The 13,898-nt window shown below is 36.3% G+C and overlaps 1 long non-coding RNA gene and 2 other non-coding genes across 3 annotated transcripts in view; all 3 read left to right on the top strand.

The window, feature by feature from the left end:
• LOC140684186 (uncharacterized) overlaps positions 1–2,912 on the top strand; it is a 71,506-nt gene extending 68,594 nt beyond the window's left edge. The window contains exon 4 of the long non-coding RNA XR_012056105.1: positions 2,423–2,912. This is a non-coding gene — a long non-coding RNA (uncharacterized lncRNA). The remainder of the gene's footprint in view (positions 1–2,422) is intronic.
• An 894-nt stretch (positions 2,913–3,806) lies between these two features.
• On the top strand, positions 3,807–3,877 carry MIR15A (microRNA mir-15a). The gene has a single exon (NR_049080.1). It is a non-coding gene; the product is annotated as a microRNA mir-15a (primary transcript).
• A 70-nt stretch (positions 3,878–3,947) lies between these two features.
• Positions 3,948–4,039, top strand: MIR16A (microRNA mir-16a). Its single transcript, NR_049119.1, has one exon. It is a non-coding gene; the product is annotated as a microRNA mir-16a (primary transcript).
• Positions 4,040–13,898: the final 9,859 nt, after the last annotated feature.

The raw sequence follows: 13,898 nt of genomic DNA, 5'->3' as shown, positions 1-13,898 counted from the left end.
CAGTGTATGAGCAAGATACAACTACATACACTTTTAGATCTGAGAATCTTAGAGAATGGAAATGTTCAGATTTCTTGGTAGTGAACAGTGAGATTATCTGTCTTTTTCCCAGATTAATTAAATAAAACCTTAAATGTATTTTCCAGTGTTGAACTGCCATTGTTTAACTGCCATCATGTTTATTCATATTTAGTGGTGTGTTAGTGACACTGAACTATGAGAGGAGAATTTGGCAAATCCACCAGCAGTTGTCCAAAAAGCTACACTGCAAAATGTTCTGTCTAACATAGAAGTAACTTACTCCATTAGTGGAATGCATAGAGCAGGGCACACTTGTCAAAGATGCCCCACTTCATGCTGTGCCATCTCAGTGCAAACCCTGTCTTAATTTCTGGTTAAACTAAGCTAACCTGGCAAAACTGAGATATGGACATGTGTAGTTGCTGGTGTCAGGGCTGTGGAGGAGAGTAGCACTGGTGGAGAAATGTAATGCTTTTGCACTGTGGAGCACTTAAGTCTTTCAGGTTCGCATTCAGTTTTCTAATTTTAATCTGAAATAAGGTTGGGAATGGGTCAAAATGAACAGTGAAGGAATAGCCTTGCTTTCATATTGGATCTGTGCTTTGTATAAATGAGTAAGGAACTAAAGCAATGGAATATGGTTGTGAGCAATGGTGTATAACACTATAGATGAGGAATAGCTTCTGGCCAAGAAGGGAATGCTTTGCTTGTATGACCAAAAGGCATGAGGTAAATATTTAATTTTAGATCATGTTCTTGGGTATTAAAGGCAACATACAGTGTTTTAATACAAAATCCTTGGTGTCTTTTACTCCAAGTCACTGACCTGTCAGTCAGATTGCAGGCCTAGTGGTACCTTCTGGATATAATATGTTACAAAGAGGTTTAAGGAGTTTATTAGTAGTTACAGTAGCATTTAAGGAGCTTATTAGTATGTTTAGTAGCCAGAATTGACTTGTAGCTGGTTTTCATAAGGTCGGAAAGACTGAGTTTGGCTTGGTGTTGTCATAAACTCTGAACTATAAACAATAAAAACCAAAAACTATATTTTATATTGGACTTGGTCTTTGATAAATCAACTAAGAAATACTGAAATCAAGGAAATGCTCCTTCCTTGCTTGGGAACACTCTAATTGCTAAAACAAGTGCAAATATATATACACACACTTCTCTCTTTTTTCCTTTCTTTTTTCTAACAGTTCCAGTACATTTTTTTTCAAAGAGCATTCCTGACTTGTGTATGTGAGTTGCTTCTGTGGAATTTCAGTTTTGCATCTTCATAATCCTTCTTCCTCAGCAGAGCTCTTAATTTTAGGGACTTGGGAAATGTAATGGAACTGCTTGCATATGTGATTCCTAGCTTTTATTGAGGTCTCCTTTTGTTTGTCAGTCTCTCATCCACAGACTTAAGACACAAGGATGGAGATAGGAGAAGCACTCTTGGTAACAACTATATTGACTTTATGACCAAAGCATAATGGTATACAGCTTTGTGCAGACATTCCTGGATTTCAATAGATTCCTGGCTCAGATATCAGTGCACTTGTTATCTTAGACTTCTTCTCATTCTTCTCCTGTTCCACAACCCCTTCTTCTCACATAGACTGCCTTCAATTTTATGTGAAATTTGCTTATTCTCCTTGCAGATTATGTCTATTTTAATAGCAATGTAAAAAGGATACAGTCACATTGTATTGAATTTTGGGTTGGTTGGTTTCTTTTGGGACATTTTGTAGTAAAGTTAAAAGAAAAAACAACAATAACAACAAAACACCTTCCAAAATAATTTTTTAAAAATGGAAAAACTCAAGCGGTCTGGAATCCTGTAATTCATGCAAGGTTTTGTGTTCATGTTTTGTATGGGTGGGTGGAATTACCTGCAAGTTTTCTTACTAATGTACTTTCTGTAGAAATTAGCATAATAATTCTGCCAAGTCTTAATTTCATGGTGTGTATAGTTTAATTTTAAAGGGATTTAGTTATGCAACAGGAAAAAAACTCTCCATACTTAAGGTAGAAGCTGAAATCAACCAGGCAGTTGAAAGAATAGTATCTGTTAAAACACATGGAGTTTCAAATGAAGAATTTGGCCTGAATGTAAAAATGAGAAATCCAAAAGTATTAAATATTACAGCTGTCTTATTTAAGTAATTTTCTTTCAGTCTTTTGAGGTAAATATACACGTACAAAACAATATTTTTTTCTTGCTAGAGGACATTTTTCATGCTCTTTTTCCAGAAAAGTTGAGTAAATCTTTTACCACTGGCTGGAATTTTTGCTTACATCTATCTTTATCTATGCCTTCCACATTACACATATATATGTGTGTGTGTGTGTGTATACACACATATATATGGTGGAGATTTTGTCTTTACTTTTTCTTCTCTTGGTTTATGCCTAGCACAGTTTCTGCAGGGGGGAGACCAGCTGTCAGAGCATACGTTTACAGTATAGGTTTATTTTGACTTTGCACTCCTCTTTAATTCACCATGGTAAGTTGGGTAAGTTGTGCCTATTTAATTTAGTTTGCTATTTTAGCTGTCTGATTTAAAAAACAAACATAGGTTGTAAGAGGTGGGGTGCGGATAAGTGTAAATAGAGCTGTGCATGTATAAAATATACTGGAAATGGCTCTTTGATTCCAGTTCCTAAAGTTAGCATTCCTATCTGGATAAGCCATATTGAAAGTGTTGCTTCTAAATGTAAATGTAAATTGTAATGTTACCTGTAAATGTACATTGGCAATCTCACTTTAATTGGCACATTTGTGGCAATGGACTCTTCTAACAGATATTGTCCAGCTGTAGTAGGAAGGGAGAAAAGAAAACTCCCAAAATTTTCCCAAAAAATTCCCAAATCTTTCCCCAATATGGCCTGCCAAATCTCTTTTTGTGCTTCCAGATAGCCCTGTTAATTTCCAGAAGTTGTCTGTCATGACCTGACTAGAAGGCTTATTGCAATGGAGTGGCATGCTTGGGTCCATGCTGTGTAAGTAGCTTTTGTCTTAACAGTTTAGTGTAAAAACATTAAAGAAAGCATAATTCATGTTATCTAGGGAACCAGTAAAAGGACTGCACACACTTAAATCTCTGACATTCTTTAGTCTAAGAAAATGATACCTAGCTGGGCCATGACTCCACATCTCTTGGCTACATCAAGTAAAGCAGCATGGTCAATTCTAGGCTGGGGCAGATGAACTCCTGCTCATAATAACAGATAAGTTACTATTCTTGCTAACAATTGCTTTGGGTTATAATTTTTTTTTCCTCTGAAATTAATTAAGGCTCTTTTGAGTATGTCTGCCCAAAAGTTGCAGTAAGGGTAAGATGCAGAGCTAACAGATGGCTTGAGGACTCATAGAATAATTCACAGAAGCTTATTTTGAAATTAGGTCTTATTCTCTTACATATGAAAGTTGTTGGGGTTTTCTTTTCACATCTGAGTTTCCAAATGACAAAAAGTCAGACTAGGAAATAACCCAGATTTTTTGCTTTCTTTTGAAATAAACATCTGCATAATCTTTAGTTTTTCTAACTAGACACACAGTTTTCCAGTTTGTGGTTCATATCTCATTAAGGTATTATGCCCAGATGACAATAAAATCTAGAGCTTCACTGTAAATAAACATTTACAGTGTAAATGTAAATAAACTAGCTTGGGTTTTCTAAACGTTTAGTAGTTCGTTAATACAACTGATGTTACTACATGAAAGCTAAAGTTCAATAAGAAAATTCTGCATTCATCTCAGAGTATGTTTCTGTTTCCTTGAAGCATTGTAGACACCTTGGCATAACGTAGCAGCACATAATGGTTTGTGGGTTTTGAAAAGGTGCAGGCCATATTGTGCTGCCTCAAAAATACAAGGATTTCATCACCCTGAAGAGAAATACCACTTATGTATTAGTCAATCTTGTGATGCTGATGTCTGTCATACTTTAGCAGCACGTAAATATTGGTGTTAAGACTGTAAATATCTCCAGTATTAACTGTGCTGCTGAAGTAAGGCTAGCCACTTCTGCACGCGAGTCGTGGAACAGGACATTGCATGTATTCCCTTATGCCTTTTTGTTGCTAAAAATTTATATATTGTTTGTATATGAACACTTTCTTTTTTTTATTTTCATTTATTCAGAAACTATATTTAAAGCTTCATAGTATCTGATGGTAAATAGACTAGGCATATATACAATTTTGCTTTGGTTTATGTGAAAACTGAACTTTCTAAAGAAGCCGTCTCAAGCTACACCTATCTAACAATACTTTGGTAAGTGTGTTTGTTTATATATTTAAAAACTACAAAAATTATGTTACTTTAATTGCCAACACATTTCTTTATTAAAACTCTTAAAACTGTGCTCATTTTTACAGTCTTTTCTAAATTAGTGGAACTTGGAAATATTTGGTCACGCTTTTAACAAAGAGCTCATAAAGAAAAAGTGTCTTTCAATTTTTTTAACAAAACTTATTAACCACTTCATTTCTTAAACCACTGGGCTATAGACAGGTAACAGTTTTATGGTTAGAAGTTTAGACTGTATATCTGACTGTGAATTTACTAATTTTTTTCCTCATCTTCCACTAAGATTTTTCTCTTGCAGGAAAATCTTTCATTGAGATGATTGAAATTGCTGCAGTGAGAATGGAAATTACTTTGGCTCCTTTCCTTTTAAAAGCTGCATGCGAGAACTGTGTGGTGAGTCAAATGTAGACTAATGGTTATGTAAATGTCACTAATTTTAGATACAGATCTGAAAGTGTGTTTCCTTTTAAGATTTTATTTTCTTCACTATCATGACTCAGTATCACTTGCTAATCTAATTTTATTAGCCCTGTTGTATTTCACCATTTAAAATACACATACGTTATTCAAAAAAGTGTATTTGACAGAGTCAATAATAGATGTTTTAAAATAAAGGAAAAACTCTTATCTGCCATCAAGATTTGTTTTGGTTTTAGCCTTCACAGAACTGCTACTGGTGCAGTTGCACAGGTACAAACATGATGGATGAATATGAATCCAAGTTGTTATAATTCATTTGTTTGAATTATTTTACCATATTTCAGAATTTCAGATTGGTAAAAATTGTTTACTACTGCTATGGATTTGAACTGGCAAAATTACTCTAATAGCTAAAATTTCCGATTTAGTTCAGACCTGAGCAGTTCTCAATAGCATAGCTATGCAGAATTAGATAGCCTACAGCTTTTCATAAAGAACATTGATATGCACATTTACCTACTACATTTCTCTTAAGATACATGACCAAAATGAGGTTGAGTACTTAGAAAAAATATCCTATCTGGCTCAAAGTTGGATAGCCTTCTCTTGAGTTTCATATTTAGCATTAAGGAACTGCTAAATATTAAAGATCTGCAAAAGCACTTCAGTCGTTTGAAGACAGAAATGCTTGGTAAGACCTTAAGGGTCTCTGCTTTTTTTTCATCATGCTGCAGACTGGTACTTGCAGCAAGCCCATCAATTCAGTTGTTCTAGTAGATCTAGTATTTTAATGTACCAAGGATTTTTCCCAGGGACTTCATGAGTAGATGTGAATCTAAAGAGCTTTGTCAAAGTCCGGTGGCCAAACTGTTTCTTCCTGACTACTTCATTTGTGCTCATGTTGGCCTTTGTGCAAAGAGTGAAACAGACAGTGCTTCCTTCTGGTTCACCATGCAAACTCCTATCACTGGCACAAGGGCAGGAAATAGCAGGAAGCAGGAAGAAGCAGAAGGGCAAAGGTTGGAGTGCCTTGTTCAGTGGCCCTAGCAGCACAGAATAGTTCAGTGACATGGTGAAAACACAGTTTGAGCATTTGCAGAACCAGAGTTCAACTGAGGAACCAAAGTTCCTGTCTGGATAAGAAAACTACTTCAAGTACTTATGAAGGCCTACTCATATGATTCAGTTCCTAAACCTTTGAAAAGGATGTTACATTTCTCACATGGTTCACAGGTGGCTTAATATTAGCAGTTATATTTTCTAGAGGTTTGCCTGTATGGGTGGTGCCAGATACTGTGGCTGGATCAAACTCACTTCATGCTGCAGCTCGGGGGTCCTAAGGACTGTGCCTGATGTAAGAAAGGAAGGCTCAGTGTTTTCAGTTCAGGTGCTTGTTTTCTGCTAGGCTTAGGACCTGTATGGGGAAAAGATGCTTAATTCACATAAAAAGGCAAGAAAAGATAGTCCTGCTTGAAAATAAACTGAGAGAGACTAATAGCTGTATATGAGTGGAGACAACTAGTTTTAGGAGCATGTCTAAAAGTGCAATGTTAAAAGGTTGGAGCTGAGAACAAATACAGGAAGGATAGATCAGATGAACTGGAAAATCAGAAGGATTGAAATACGTTGGGCAAAGATTTGGGGGTTTGATTGTTTATTGAAATTGGAAGAAGCAGTAGCCTGACACAGAGGATCTGGCGTGAGGCAAAGAGAGCAAGTCAGGCTTAGAGAAAGAGGCTTGCACTCCTCAGATGATTCCTAACATTCACGGAAATGCTCCGCTCTTCAGATCCAGAAGGGAATACAGACTGTTAAGTGGTAGCTTTTGCTGTCATATGGGAAATCACTGTCAATTTCACCCCCTCTCATTGTATTCCAGAGAGAAGAGGGCAAGCCTATTAGTACCCTCAGCTACTTCATGGATTTTGGCCCTGAAAAGAAATTTCAAAGTAAGAATAGTTGAGGTTGTAAGGGAGATCTCTTGTTAAACAGGGTAGTTTCTTTAAGGCTATGTCCAGTCAGTTTTGAATATATTCAAGGATGGAGACTCTGCAGCCTGTCCTGTTCAGCTAGAATTTCATGCACTTTCTTTCTTACCTGCTGCCTCTTGTCCTATTTCTGGACAGAGAAGAGCCTGGCTATGTTTTCTTTCCTCTCCCGTACCCCCACCAGCAGGCATTTGGAAACATTGCTGAGATCACACAAACACAAGCCCTTTCTTCTCCAGTCTGGAGTCTCAGCTCACTCAGCCTGTCTTCATGTGAAAGATTCTTCAGTTCTCTCATCGTCTTTGTGGAAGTAAATAAAATGCTTCATCTAATAAGGGGAATTAGAATTCAAAGGAGGAAATGCTTTTTTTGGGGGGGGGAGGGGGAAACAAAGCAACAGCTATTAACTGTAAAAAGAACAAGAAGATCACAAAATGAAACATTAAGAAGTTATCTAACTCCTGCTTTAAGATTCTGCAATCTTCATTTGCCCCCTTGTGTCAGTATACTATGAAGCAATCTTCATGATCACACGGAATGTTTAAATCTATTGATAGGGTCTGCCTGTGGTGCTGGGCTGGGGAGGATGTTTGTGGCCTGTGCAAGCAAGAAGCCTGATGTTGCTATAGGTGCTGCAGAAATTAGTAAAAAATTCTCTAGGCAATGGAACAAATGGCTGCAAGTAGAGAAGACAATGTCTTCATGGTTATGTCAAGTGAGAATTCCTAAGAACTGGATGTGATGTTTATTTTTCTGCCTGTATTCTTGCATGATGCTGGGCAAGTAACCAGGCCATTGTTTCTGTAGCGTGTACATTGCGCTTTGCTTTAGAGGTGTCTTGATTTAAGACTCGCGTCTGAAAGAAACACCGGTGGTTCACATTGGTAGCTGAGCTTCTTAGGAGTTGTCATTTGAATTAAAATACTCTGAAGTTATGTCTGCTGACAGTCTCCTATCTTCTTAAAGAGAACTTCAAACTGTAGCATACTATGATAGCTTCTACACGTTCATGTCACATTTAAAGTAGGGGTAAATGGACACAGCCCTTGAAGGGCTGTTAGCTACTTTTGTTTAGTAGCTGTACTACAGTAATGCATTGCCTCATGGAATTTTCTAGGGCATTTATAATTCTGATTTCAGAGGAAGAGGTGAGTACTGCGCATCTTTTAAAGATCAGATCTGCAATAAACTTTCCTTGTTACCAGCTCAGGCTGGGAAGCAGAGTTTCTGTGCTGTTTATTCATGGCCTGTTTCTGCAGTCCTGTGAACTCCAAAATTCTCTGATTTGTGTCCTGTCTTGTCACTGATTCATTTTGCGAATATAACTCATTATTACACCTGTGTGTGCCATTTTTTTGCTTATCATTTTTGTAGGCAACATCGTCAACATTGTGCAAAATCTTCTATGTAGTAAAGGTAATGCACATGTTTGAACTTCAGCATATTTGACAATAAATTTACCTGTGAAGATCTATTTTACAGAAAGAATGAGCTATTTAAATTGTAACAATTTCTTAATGTACAGTGGTAAGCACTGCATCTCTAAAAATGTAAAGTAACTTATACCTAAGTATTTAGGACTTCTACTGCCATTTTCTTCAAATTTCAAAGGCAGTTTTCTTGGTACTGCCTACAGCAAATTGCTAAATGAGCGTGGTCTGTACTAGAAATTTGGATACAGTGATCTGAAAATGTTTCAGCTTTTGCCTTAGTCATGATATCTTAAGTATAGGGGAAGGTCTCTTCTAATCAGGTAGCCACATTAGCAGTAATGGTTGGATTTGAAGTGTTTAGACTCTCTTTATCTTTATCACAACCTATTGTCACAGAAGTCACAAGAAATGCTAGAAATATACCCAAAGTGGTGAGCTGCTATTGTACCAGTTTAACAGCAGCAACAATTCTTCATATAAAAAACAAACAAAACATTTAAAATGTATTTGAAGGAAAACTTATGTCTGAGATGTATGCAAATCTCCTTTCTAAGGTGGCAGTTGTAATTGTATCGCAATAAAATATTTAACTATTAAGAGAAATAAAAAAAAATGGAAAAATGCAATGGCATGAGTGACATTGTTTATCTTTCTGTGAGGGGGATAATAGTCATCGGAGTACTTATTTATCACTCTAAATAATTTATCACTCTAAATAGTTTATTTCTGTTAGAAGTTATTTAATGGTTGTCAGGTGCAACTCTTACTTTTTTCCATATTTTATTCACTTATAAAAAATAGCTCTGTATTTTTTAATAAATAAAATTAAATTTCTTATATTGCTCCTGCCTCTTAATGTAGAATTTGAACCTTTATGTTCAAAAGTTCTGAAATTACATATTAATTATAGCAGCGTTTATCTAGTTTGTATCTTCAATCTGAATTATACAGTGCATAGTAGGTGAAGGCTTAGTTTCTCTTGAGAGATAGGAATAATATATCCATAGTGTTTTCCTCTGCTGTTTCTAGCTATAGGAGTCAGACATGGATAGAAAGCTTCTCATTTCCCTACATTTCTGCAGGGCACGTATGTGGCTTTATTACCCATAAAGGAACATACTTTTAGCAGGTTTTATATTTTTAAGTTGTTTTAAAAGTAAAACATTTTGAAATCTCTCAACAAATACTCAAATAAGCCTTAAGTATTAAAAAATTGAAGTATATAAGGCATAAATTATAGCATAGAAAGTCTCAAATGTATAAATTTTTAATGTTTTATTGAAATAAAGGCAAAGAAAGAGCTTCATGGGTTATTACAGTATTTGACCAGCTAGAATAGTCAACATACAACCATACAAGACTATGGTTCTACAACCTTGTGATTCTTGAGCCAGACAAGTTTGGGAATGAGTTTTCTTGTTTCTTTCACTATTACCCTAGCTCTCATATGTCTTTGGTGGTTTCACTGAATGACTTTAGGTTCGTTTTTGGTAAACTCAGCTAGCTGAATGTGCTTGCTGTAAGCAACAGTGCCAGCACCAAGAAAATACCCTTCACTCCTGAGACTGGCACTTCAGTTTTAAAGTCCATTTACATTGCTTAAATCTCTGTAAGGACTATTCGGGGCCTAATTCTTCCTTTCTTGACAGTACTACAGACAGACTTTGCCTATCTGCTCTTTAAATCAATATCAAAGGATCTAAAAACATTTTCGTCTATCTCTTTTCTTGTACAGAAGATTAGTATCAACATATGAAACCAGCACAAAAATGCTCATATAGATATAGCTTCTTAGCATCTGGAAGCAGCTGTGATATGCCTTTCCTATTATCAAGACAAGTCTCCCCCTTTTTCAACAAGCATTATCTGTTATTTTCAGACACATCTATAAATACATTAAAGCTATATTTTCCATCTATAATGGAACTTCCAGATCAAAAATATGAGATTTGCAGTAGTATGAGACAAAGATGCACAAGAACTCTAATATTTTGGAGGTATGAAATCTGTTAAATGACTTGTTCTTCAACCAATTTTAGGAAGTGTGCATGAATGGTAGGTTGTACAGTCAGAAAAAGGATTTCACTGCAGATTTGGTAAAAGCATGTAGCCAGACAGCCCCCTGTTGGTTGTATTGCTGTGGAGGTTCTAGAATGGAATTATGCTTGAAATCATCTATTCATTGCACTCAACAAGCAATTTTTTTCAATCCCATATCACAAATAGAGAAAGTGTAGGGAAAAGAAAAATGTGTGTGCTTGTAAAAACTACCTTTGAATCAAGTTTTATCTCTGGTGTATGAGAAGTGTTAATCCTTGGATAAATAGAGTGCTTGCACACAGTTTCTTAATGCCTTTATAGAAATTTATTTTTAAATTACTGAAGTAAAAATGTAGAAAAGTACTTTGTCCTTGTGATAAACCTTAAGACTGGCATGCTTTAATATCGCATTTACAGTCTGACTAAGGCAAAGTATTTAGATCAAGTTCTGTGAAGAATGCAGGGTTTTAAAACATAAAAGTTTGTAAGCTGGCAGTGAACTAACCAGGTACAGCCTTATTAAAAGACTGAGACTCTTGTAGGCACATCTATGAGAGCTTCTGCTATTTAACAAGGTACAGTTTTACCAAGAGTCTTGGGTGTTTTTTAATCACATTTGCTTTTCTTTAAGATGTTTTTGTACGTGTTCTAAGTTGCTACCAATGCAACTAGCTGCATACTTCCAGTTAGTGTTTTCTCATATATTGAGAAACTGAAGAAATTCTTCTTCAAAATGAAATTAATGTTTTGTGCTGACAATTGCAGCATACTCATTAGGCATTTTGGCTTTTTTTTTTCCCCAAAGGTTTTGTAAAGAGCACCTAAAATCTCCCTTGTAATGGTCATTGTATATCCATGTAGTGATGGAAGATACTAGGTACTGTATGAAATGTAGTACTGAGTGACACAAGGATTCTAGAAAGAGCTCTGTCACAGAGGTACAGCATCTTCTGCTCTGAGGTAAACAATACAGAAGTTCTCTATTTCTGCATCAGGTATGGCCAAGGTTATAACGCCTCATCTTCATTTAAGGAATTTGGTTTGTGGCTGAAGATCCATAGCTGCAACAGTGCGAAAGAAACCGATGTGACAATTAATTTTCTACTACAGCACAGAAGACTAGCATGATGCCAAGAAAGCCACAGTGCTGGAGGACTTTTTCTTACTCTTAGAACACATTAAAAAAATCAGTGATCAGATGTCTTTGAACAACTGGCAGAAAAAAGAGGGTAAGGCTACATGCTGTGATTGAAAAGGGGGAATAGGAAAGATGGGGACAGAACAAAGAACTGGTTTAAAATTGTCACACTTTCATAAAATGCTTCAGAAGAGTTTTAGGAAACTGCCTGAAACAATCTCAAGGCAAGGGGGATCTTCCACAAAACAAAAAACCTGGGTTTCAGAAGCCTGAGGAGATTCAAGTTCACATCTCCTGCTTCTGAAAAAACACCCTGTTGAAGTTGCCCACAGATGTTCCCCATCTTTCATGTTAAATCAAGGATATGTGCAAAAAAGTCACAAAATTATTTTGTTCAAAGGTTGTTGGCAGTGATAACTATTGCTGTTAGCAGATGAAAGCAAGCTGCAGGTAGGATTTCAAAGGGTAGTGGAATTTGCTTTTATTGGCCTAACTGTGCAGTTCCTTGCATGTTGCATATTTTTTTCCTAAGATGTTTCCTGTAATGGTAAAGTCAGCATACAATAAATATAAGTACCTATTAAAGCACACTAAGGAATACCTTATGTTTCCAGTAGATTAACACTGAAATAATGAAGTATTTGTGAATCGCATCACAGTCCTCTATTATGCCAAATTCTGGATTTTATTACTGAAGAGAGCACCAGTAAAGGTGGCTTTTAACTGCCTTATTCTCCTACATTATCTTAATCTGCTGAAGATGGAAAGCAGGGAGCAACATTAAAGAACTTCACGGCTATTCAGCAACCAGCAAGGGGACTTGCCTCTTCCCTCCTGCGATCTACCCTCAAACTGCTTTCTTTCTGTGCTTGAAGCAGCTTTTTGAGTCTTTGGGTTTCAGAGGTTTTTTGTTTTGGTTTTCTTCACAGAAGAGTTTACATTCCCCCCCATAAATTAATAGCATAGGTAAGAGCCTGTTTTAGGTTGAAGAAGATTCAAATAACTTATCCTGTTCAGAAAAATTAAAAAATTTTCTTACTCTTCTGAGGAGTAATTACTCCATTCCCAAATAAGGGTTGAACTTCAGGACTTCCTCATGGTTCTTGGAGTATCTTTAATTTTTAGTTTGTTTAAGTAATTCTAGTCACTTGGAACATCCAGATAACTTGAAGAGCTGTTATAGTGTGATCCCATTATTTTATGCTTATTCAAGCATAAATTAAGTAGCCTGAGAAAGCACTACCTTTTGCTATGAATGTATCTCAGTTTCCTCTAAAACTGCATTTTTTTCTCTTTTGCTGTGAACAATTGCCCAGAGCACTGGACATTTTCAATCATAATTGATAGAATCCTAATTTTATCTCTAGTTTTTTTCATGTGTAGTGCAGGATTTTTTTTAAAAACAGCACCTTCTTCTGGTGATTTATGGTGTTTGAGTTTCTCAGGCTTTCAGTAGGCTCTTCTTTTGAGACATCTAGGCCTGGGGAAACTACTGTAAATCCCCATAAGGCACATCCTTGAGATAGGAATTTCTCTGTCCCCCTTTATGTTAAAACCAAATAATTTATATTGAACTCCTTTACCAGTGGCACTTTCTTTCATCTGCCTCTGGGTATTACATAGACAAAACTAAAAAATATCCTCCTGAATTCTAGCATCTTTAAAAATACATGTAATTTTGTGTGTGTGTTGTGCATTCATACGGGGGTGCTCCATGCAGCCATCAGTACCCATGAGTACCAATAGAGTAGAACATTTTTCAGCACTTGTGAAAGCAATAACTGCATTTCTTTGTGCAAGAGTAGTGTTAACCATACCCTCATTCTTCAGGCTAACAGTGACTACAGAGAACTTTTCATTAGCCAATGACATTAGTAATTTTATTTTTCACTAATCTTGATTAATTTTTTCTAACTTTCATTTCTTACTTGTTTATATTAACACTTCAATAACTGTTAAGATGTGGTTTAGTTAAGAAACTGTAGCATCTCTGGTTTGTTGTGTTTGGGTTTTTTTCACTTTGGTTGGAGAAATTGCTTCAGCCGAAGAAGAATTCCATGTCTGTGCATACCCCATGAATGAGCACGACCTCCCTAGCATTCAGACATTTGCTGTGTAGTGTAGTAGTGTCATTAAAGACTGTCTACATAAGATACACGTGATGCTCATCAACTCAAGTAAAGTGTATCTTCTAAGAGGGTTGAGCAAGCAAAACATCTTGCCTCAAGATGTCACAAGTGATACCGGCACCTGGCCTCTGGTTCTAGTTTGCCTGAGCAGAAACACTTGAGAAAGACCAGAGCTCTTTTGCTTTTCTAACTTCTTGTCCTAGGCTGTCAGCAAGTCTCCTAACATGGCTAGACCTTGATTAGATGGAGACAAGGAACAGAACATTTGCAAAACAGATCCTGATTTTATCCTACATAAATTCTTCTGAAGTTAAGCACATTTCAGACCTGGGAACACCAGGCAGTCCAATCATACAGAGCTGGAATTTTCACAATACAGTGCTCTACAGTTCTTGGATTCCTTGTCAGCCATAATTCTAGAGAAATTAT

This window comes from Taeniopygia guttata, chromosome 1 (genome assembly GCF_048771995.1).
Source record: "Taeniopygia guttata chromosome 1, bTaeGut7.mat, whole genome shotgun sequence".
Taxonomy (NCBI): domain Eukaryota; kingdom Metazoa; phylum Chordata; class Aves; order Passeriformes; family Estrildidae; genus Taeniopygia; species Taeniopygia guttata.
Note: the sequence above shows the minus strand (reverse complement) of the source record. Positions and strands in the feature narration are given on the sequence as shown.